This window comes from Myotis davidii, unplaced genomic scaffold (genome assembly GCF_000327345.1).
Source record: "Myotis davidii unplaced genomic scaffold, ASM32734v1 scaffold1572, whole genome shotgun sequence".
In the NCBI taxonomy this organism is placed as follows: Eukaryota; Metazoa; Chordata; class Mammalia; order Chiroptera; family Vespertilionidae; genus Myotis; species Myotis davidii.
The window spans coordinates 153586-161440 of NW_006285041.1; the positions used below are offsets into that span (position 1 = coordinate 153586).

Genomic DNA, 7855 nt, shown 5'->3' on the forward strand with positions numbered 1-7855 from the left:
CCTGCTTTCCCTTTCGCCTCCCTGCATTGTGCCTACATATGCAAATTAACCGCCATCTTGTTGGCAGTTAACTGCCAATCTTAGTTGGCAGTTAATTTGCATATAGCCCTGATTAGCCAATGAAAAGGGTAGCGTCGTACGCCAATTACCATTTTTCTCTTTTATTAGTGTAGATATATAGTCTCTTGCTCTAGCTAATATAAATTCACACAAACATTAGATGCAATAGGAATATAGATGTTTCTCTACTGTGCAGTAAAAATGGGAAATGTGGTCCATATGCCTATTGTATGTATTTATAACTCTGGCCTAACGCATGTATTTCCACTGTAGGTCATGTTTCTAAACTTGTGATTTCAAAGACGGTAAAACTGTTGTAAGCAATGCCATTGTTCTGTGCTAAGTCATTGCTTAATGAAGAGAAAGGAAGTCTGCCAGTACTTTTTTCCTAATACATTTAGTCTGGACTCATGATGATCACATGTCAATTGTGTGGAAATGAACTCTTTACACTCTCCTTCAATGTATTTTCTTTGTGGGGAAAGAAAACACACATTCCCTGTGTGTTTGTGCCAACTGCCTGAGGTAAACTATGTTCTCTCTGTATCTAGTAAAGGCTTTTTTTAAAAAAATATATTTTATTGATTTTTTACAGAGAGGAAGGGCGAGGGAGAGTTAGAAACATCAATGAGAGAGAAACATAGATCAGCTGCCTGCTGCACATCCCCTCCTGGGGATGAGCCCACAACCAAGGTACATGCCCTTGACCAGAATCGAACCTGGGACCTTTCAGTCTTAATCAGGTTACTTTGGAAGTTGCAGTCATTCTGTAGCTCAATCACTTTTGAGAAAGCTGCTGCTTGTTGGTGGAAACTAACAGATGAAAGACTTTCTCCCCCAGTGTGTTCTAGATTTTTTCTGTGAAGCCGCAAAGTAATAACAGAGAAAAAAATTTGTTCTTCCATGTCCTAGGGCAGTGATGGCGAACCTTTTGAGCTCAGCATGTCAGCATTTTGAAAAACCCTAAATTAACTCTGGTGCCGTGTCACATTTAGAAATTTTTTGATATTTGCAACCATAGTAAAACAAAGATTTATATTTTTTATATTTATTTTATATATTTAAATGCAGTTTAACAAAGAAAAATCAACCAAATAAAATGAATTCACATGTCACTTCTGACACATGTGTCATAGGTTTGCCATCACTGTGCTAGGGCGAGACTTTTTTGTTTTATTTAATTCTCAGTCTGGGGTGTCCAGTTACTGTATTTTATTAAACAATTACAATTTCCAGCAAATTGTCTAGTTCAAAATATCACATTGCTTTCTAACAAGAGCAAAAGAAGAATACTCTCATTTCATGGGAAGCATTTGTAGAAAATAAGTTCATTTCTGGTGACAGTTGGGTTTTAAGTTTTTAATATCCTCATTTTCTTTTTTCTTTTTAAAAAATAAATCTTCATTGTTCAGATTATTACAGTTGTTCCTCTTTTTCCCCCCCATAGTTCCCCTCCACCAGTTCTCACCCCACCCCATGCCCTTACCACCCCCCCACACTGTCCTCGTCCATAAGTGTATGATTTTTGACCAGTCTCTTCCTGCACCCCCATACCCCCTTCCCTTCGAGAATTGTCACCCCTTTCCCCCTGAGAATTGTCAGTCCACTCCCTTTCTATGCCCCTGATTCTATTATATTTACCAATTTATTCCGTTCATCAGATTTTTTATTCACTTGATTTTTAGATTCACTTGTTGATAGTTATGTATTTGTTGTCACTTTGTTGTTCATAATTTTTATCTTTACCTTTTTCTTCTTCCTCCTCTTCTTAAAGAATACCCTTCAGCATTTCATATAATACTGGCTTAGCGGTTATAAACTCCTTTAGCTTTTTCTTGTGTGTGAAGCTCTTTATCTGATCTTCAATTCTAAATGATAGCTTTGCTGGGTAGAGTAATCTTGGTTGTAGGTTCTTGCTATTCATCATTTTGAATATTTCTTGCCACTCCCTTCTGGCCTGCATAGTTCTGTTGAGAAATCAGCTGATAGTTGTATCAGTACTCCCTTGTAGGTTACTGTTTTTCTCTTGCTGCTTTTAATAGTCTCTCTTTGTCTTTTGCCCTTGGCATTTTAATTATGATGTGTCTTGGTGTGGTCCTCTTTGGATTCCTTTTGTTTGGGGTTCTCTGTGCTTCCTGGACTTGTAAGTCTATTTCTTTCACCAGGTAGGGGAAGCTTTCTGTCATTTATTCAAATAGGTTTTCAATATCTTGCTCTCTCTCTTCTTCTGGCACCCCCATAATTCAGATGTTGATATGCTTGAAGTTGTCCCAGAGGCTCCTTACACTATCTTCACAATTTTTTATTCTTTTTTCTTTTTGCTTTTCCGGTTGGGTGTTTTCTACTTTATCCTTCGGTTTGGCTGCTTCCTGTGTTGATAGAGTGGATTTGTATGCTAGGTGTCCTATAGGGCCCAGTGGCTCAGCCTCCCTAATTACCTGAGGTGGACACTCTTGGTGCACCCCTTTGTGGGCTGTGTGCACAGTCTTGTTGTAGTTAAGCCTTGATTGCTGTTAGTATCACTGGGAGGAATTGACCTCCAGGCCAATTGGCTGTAAGGACCAGTTGCTTCTACAATGGAAGAACTGCTGTGCTGGAGACATCCTTATGGGGCAGGACTTTCTTCAGTGGGGCTTTGGTGCTCAGTGAGTCTGCCTCCTGAGTGTGTCTCTTATGGATCTGAAGAGTTGTAATCTGGTATGGTCTCACTCTGACCACTGGGTACACTGGCTCTTAGATCTCCAAGGGCTGCAAAGTCAGCCATTGCCTGAGGCCACCTAGCAGGAGCTACAGAGAGATCTATAGATTCCTTCTCTTTGCTTGGGGTTTGGAGGTGCCCAGATGAGGCGCAGCTGTGAAGCAATGCAGGCTTCTGTCAAGCCTTGGGTTTCTTTTGGAAGCTCTGGGGCTCTCTGACCCAGCTGCAGTTTGTTAGGTTTTAGATTGCAAAAGGCTAGGCCAGGTGTCAGCAAACTGTGGCTCGCAAGCCACATGTGGCTCTTTGGCCCCTTGAGTGTGGCTCTTCCACTCGAGCCGTGGTTTGCTGACCATGGGGCTAGGCAATTCATATGCAAAAGCCTCTGCACACAGCTTGGGTGGGGTTGTAAATTGGGTGGGGCGGGGTCTCAGGGAATCACCAGTCAAGAACAAACAGCAATGGCTGCCAGTCAGCCCTGCCCTGAAGAGGTCCCTGGTCTCTGTGTTTCGCTGCCCCGTGCAGGAACAATGATTGCTGTGAGCACCTCTGAGAGAAAGCTACCCTCGTGTTCCGGCCAGATGCCAGACGGTCCAGTTTCTCCCCATATGAGTCTGGGTCCCCAGAGTCTCACCCAGAACTGGAGTTCAAAGCAGTTGGGAGCTTGTATCTCCCTCCGGATTGAAAAAGACAGCAGCGTACCCAGTTGCCAGCCTGTTTCACACACCTCCGTACCTCCACACTTCTGCACCTCTGTACCTCCTCCGAGTCTCAATGTGTTTTTCTCTTTCCTTCTAGTTGTTGAACTTCCACTCAACCAACCTTCCCATGGTTCTGGATGATATCCATTTTGTCTTTTAGTTGTAGTTTTGATGTGGTTGTGCAAGGCAGCAACTTCAGGTGTTTACCTATGCTGCCATCTTGGTTCCTCTTTTCCTCATTTTCTTAATTTTTAGTTATGCATCACACATTGCTTTAGTTTACATCTTACCAGTACTTCCATTCTTTTAATTTCCTTAAGCACATAATTAGGGTTATTTTCTTATCTACTTCCCCATCATCCTTGTTTTCATAATTGATACTTCATATTCACAAGTTAACTTAATTCTTTTGAGTTTTCTACTTTTAAATATGTATTCAGACTTGGTTATAGAATTGCTTGTTAGACATGTCCTATGAGCCTCTCAAATACAACATCCTCCAAAACTCAACTCATCATTTCTCCCCAAAACCTGTACTCATCTGGTGTACTAGCTCAGAGAATGAAATTATCCATGCAGTGGCCCCTCCAGAAACCCTAGAGTGTTTTTGAATGCCTCCCTTTTCTCTCTTCCCTTCCCTTTCTGTCCCCGTGTCTCTATCTCAACTTCCACAGACATTCAGATCATCACCTCTCACCTACCTCACTGGAGCAGCCTTCTGATAGTCCTTCCTCATTGAATCCAAAATACAAATCTGGTCATATTACATACCTAAAAATTATTTTATGGCTATTTAACTTTCCTAGGTAAAGACCTCACTAAAGTTTATAACTGCTGTCATGATCTCACTCTGCTTACCTCTTCAAGTTCCACCACTCCTCACAGAATACCATATATTCCAGCCATTCTGTATGTTTTTTCATTTCCTAGAATATGCCATGAAGCTAGGTCAGATCACAGAAGTGGGTATACATTCAAAGACTGATTAGAACTCAAATTGGATTCAAGGCTACTTTCCCTTAGGCTTTCTCTAAATTAGCAAATAACCAGTATCAAGGACATATAAAATATATACATCTGAGTGAATGAATATAGCACTAGTGTCCCTTAAGCTCCTCATGGAGATATAACCAAAGTTACATTGTAAATGTAGTATATGCACAGTGAGTAGTATGCCAGGCCATATAAGGAAGCTCAGTAGCGTTTCCATTAGTCAAGGTGAGGGGCCATGTTAATGCAAAGGTCTACATTCTACCACATAAGTTAAGTTTTGCTATATCTAAAAACATGAAAAAATATTTTTTCTGTCATTGGGTCTGTAGCAGGTCTTGTCATGATCTTCCACAACCATGTTTACTCTTTCCTCTGTAGCAAGAGTAAACCTAATGCTGGTTCTGGATGCACAACAAATCTCAACCCCACTTCTCTTGAATAACATAACCATTCTTTAAGGCTTGGATCAGGGGTCACCTCTTCAGAACAACCCCTTGGTGGTTTGTCTCACTAGCATCCTGTGCACTATTTTTTATATATTTGTTTTAAATATATACAGCCACTCTCTGTTCCCCTGGACAAAGGTTTTTAAAGAGTACTAATCTAGTTATGGTGCATTAGCCTACAGGAAACTTGGCTGTTTTGCCCCTTCAAATTCTAGATATCCAGCAGAGCCCTCTTTCTCTGTTATTCTAGGCAGCTCCAACCACTAGCCAGCATCCTTTCTTTAAATGGTAGAGTTAGGCACAGATCCCAGTGCATGCAACCCCTGAACTTGGGAACCATAGGTCAAGTTTAGTAAGACTTCTTAAATGATCTGCTTTAGATTGGTTGAAAAATGATTACTATTTTAATGCTTCATGAAGCAGACAGTCCTCATTTAGGGAACTAAAAAATGGGGCAAATTCTGCTTTCTGTGCTTGGTTCTCTAGAATATGGAGCCACTGTTTTCAAATTTAGCCATTCAACAAAGACTTCACAATAGGTAAAAAATCTAATGTTCTAAGTTTATGGGAAATTACATCTCAAATTTTCGAGCCTACACTAGAAGAAATAAAAAGAGATATATGTAGAAGGAATCTATATCTGCTTTATCTTTTCTTTGCCTGTTTTTATTCATATAATTTTCTTATGTAGTTTTTAATTTATAACCCTCCAAAGATCACATCCTATACTAATAAAAGACAAACATGCAAATTGACCATACTTTTGCTATGCCTTAAGCCATGCCCACCAGCCAATCAGAGCAACTATATGCAAATTACTCCAACCAAGATGGCGGCTGGCAGCCATGGAGCTGGAACGAGCAGGAGGCTTGCTTGCTCCAGTGATGGAGGAAACCAAGGTTCCCTGCCTGCCGCAGCCCGGCTCTGAGCTCCACTGAAAGCAACAAAGTTTCAATTATAGAAGGTAAACAAACCCCAGATACCTGCTTTCAGCCAGCCGTGGCCACAGAGCTGGAGTGAGCAGGAGTTGGTTGCCCCTGGCAATGGAGAAAGCCAAGCTTTCTGCAGGCCTCCACTAAAGGCAACAAAGTTTCAATTATAGAAGGTAAATAAATCCCAGAATTTAAAAAAAAAGAAGAGAGGCTGGGAGCTTACATCGCCAGGGTACTTGGCAAGCCTGAAAACGACCCTCAGCCCCTCACCCAGACTGGCCAGGCACCCCAGTGGGGGCCCCCCACCCTAAAAGGGGGTGTGGCCAGCCTGAAAACAGCCATCAGCCCCTCACCCAGGCTGGCCAAACCTCCATGGGGTGAGGGTCCCCACTGGAGTGGACATCCTCCGAGGGGTCCCACACTACAAGAGGGCATAGGCTGAGCTGAGGGACCCCCCAAGTGCACAAATTTTTGTGCACCATGCCTCTAGTCTATTTATAAAGTACCTGATGAGATTAGATTCCACATATGAGTGAGATCATGTGATACTTGTCTCTCTGACTGGTTTATTTCACTTAGCATAATACTCAAAATAAACTGATGAACAAAATAGATCCAGAGACATCAAAGCATGGAACAGACTATCTCAAGGGGAAGGTGAATGGATGAGAAGAAATTAACCAAGGAACTTGTATGCATATGTGCATAACACATGGACACAGACAATAGTGTGGTGAAGGCCTGGGGTAGGGGCGGACTAGAAGGGGTCAATGGGGGAATAAAGGAGGACATATGTAATGCTTTCAACAATAAAGATTTTAAAAAAATAAAGTACATGATGAAAATCTGGCTTTGATAATAATACTCAGTGATTAATTGCAGATCTTACTATTTGAGAATCACAGTATGAATCTCTTTCACCATGACTCTACATTTTCCTTACAAAAGCTGTGGGCTTGGTTGGAGATATAGTTGGAGTAGTATATGCCCCAGATTTCATTTGCTAAAATTCTTATTCTATACTTTCCATATTGAAAGTTTTGAGCTTCTCAGGCCTGCTTTTCATGGTGCTAAAGGGATTCCTATGCTTGGCCTGAAATTGTAGGCTATTCAAAGTGCTGTTGAAGGAAAGGAAATAAATCACATGGTGGGAAAAGTTTCTTCTTCTCTAGTTGCAAAACAACAAAACAAAACTATGTTTATAAAAGTTATTTCTAACAACCCTCATACAGGCACTCAGAGTTCAGGACTTGTTAGAATGCTCTGTGACAATAACCTTTAATCTCTGTTTAAAATATCTGCAACTCTAATTGATTGTCTTACTGAATAATTTGTTGGGAAATATTGTAGATTTGTGATCATGTAGCAGTTTTGAATAATCACTTTAAATCTCTTACTGAAAACCAAACAGAACAACAAGATAGAAAAAACAAACAAACAAAAAGCTTGATAGCATCTTTAACAAAAGTTGGTGACATGAAATCCCTCAAAATCCAAGAATAAAGGTGCAAGTGGCCAAATCACCAACAGGAGCATGGCCTAAGCGAGATGAAAAGCTATGCTTAAAGAGTTGCTAAAAGTAAAAGGGGTTACAAAACCAAACCAGAATGTCTAGAAAATAATGATAAAAATTAAAATCCATGGGATACAACTGAAATGTTACAGAGAACATTTATTGCTTTTAACATTACATGACCTTTACTATTATTTACATTTTCTATTAAAAGTATTAAATACCTTTACCAATAAAAATTAAAAAATGAATTAAATTTACAACCCAATGGAACACACACACCCACACACAGGAAAGTTAACTAAAAGTAAGCAGTAGGAATTGATAAAAATAAAGGCAAATATTCATGAGCTACAAAAGAGAAAAAAAAACATTCAAAAAATGAGCTGGTTAAAGAGATTAACAAAATAAGGAAGCTATTAGTTAATCAAATTAAAGAAAGTATAAGTTTACAAAGTATAAAATGATAGGAAAAATAATCTTTGAAACAGAAAAAAATGAGAGCAAGAGAGACT

General features: G+C 40.0%; 1 protein-coding gene across 2 annotated transcripts in view; it reads left to right on the top strand.

Annotated features, from left to right (window-relative positions):
* Nucleotides 1–5524, top strand: part of LACC1 (laccase domain containing 1) — a 21098-nt gene extending 15574 nt beyond the window's left edge. Inside the window, exon 8 of one of the 2 annotated variants that reach the window (XR_001512473.1) lies at nucleotides 5382–5524. The gene's annotated coding sequence lies outside the window, so the exon portion shown is untranslated. Of the gene's footprint in view, nucleotides 1–1834; nucleotides 1850–5381 lie in introns of those variants that run through there. The other variant, XR_001512472.1, reaches the window with a different exon arrangement.
* The last annotated feature ends 2331 nt before the right edge of the window (nucleotides 5525–7855 follow it).